Consider the following 976-nt stretch of genomic DNA (forward strand, 5'->3'; position numbering starts at 1 on the left):
GTCTAATGGAAGTAGAGTCCAAAATCAGATTATCTTGCCCTGTGAATTACAGTTCAAATTTCTTAAATAAAATTAAAATTTAAATAAATCACTCCTCAATTTTAAATTCTGCTCAGAGTCCTCCAGGGAGACCCATAATGCCAGGATAAAGTTGAGATTTCTTCAGTAACTCCAGGCTCAGACATCTCTCCCAAGAATGAGTGTGGTTACAACCTCAGAAGTTAATAGGACACAGAAGCTTATTACAGCACCACCTATTAACACTTTGGGCTTTAAAAAATGTTCCCAGGCAAAATGATCTCCCCAGAACCCAGTATTTGCAGAATTTAGACTCAATTACTTAGTCAAAGTCTGCAGGAGAAGCTCAAGGTGTTCTGGGGAAGGAGGATAAACAAAGAGAGGGCCTTCTTGGGTCAGACTTACCAAATGATGCTCAGTCCGTGCTGGTGTCTGGAGCCTGGTAGCTGTGAATTTAAACTCAGCTGGGAGAATTCTCCCACTGAAAGGTCAATCATGGCACTAAAAAATAAAAAAAGTCTGGCACTCAAAAGTGGTTCCACAGCAGCAGAATTTTAAGGATGATTTCTCTGAATCAATTCTGGCTTATCTAGACTTGGTTTTCTGATCTGGTTAGATTCAAAGGCATCAGTGAACCTATTTCCAGAGATGAAGTGAGTACTTTGCTTTATAGCCTGAAGTGGCAAGACAGTTATGTAAAATTATTGCCTTTAGATGCCTTTAATTAAGTGTCTGTAGAAGGCTAGGCTCTGGGTGACCAAGTATTTGATGCTATAGATCATTTTAACGAAAATAAGGAGTATGTGCTTCTCATTGGGCGGAAGAATACAGGGAAAGAAAATAATGAGTTTAGGACTTCAAATTCCTAGCTCAACGTCCACATTAAGGACCTGGAAGTTCCAATGACTGCCCTGAAAGAAGCTCCAATCTCCTGTAGCCACAGGAAAACTAAATTAAA

This window comes from Propithecus coquereli, unplaced genomic scaffold, assembly GCF_000956105.1.
Source record: "Propithecus coquereli isolate 6110/MARCELLA unplaced genomic scaffold, Pcoq_1.0 Scaffold138, whole genome shotgun sequence".
Classification (NCBI taxonomy): Eukaryota; Metazoa; Chordata; class Mammalia; order Primates; family Indriidae; genus Propithecus; species Propithecus coquereli.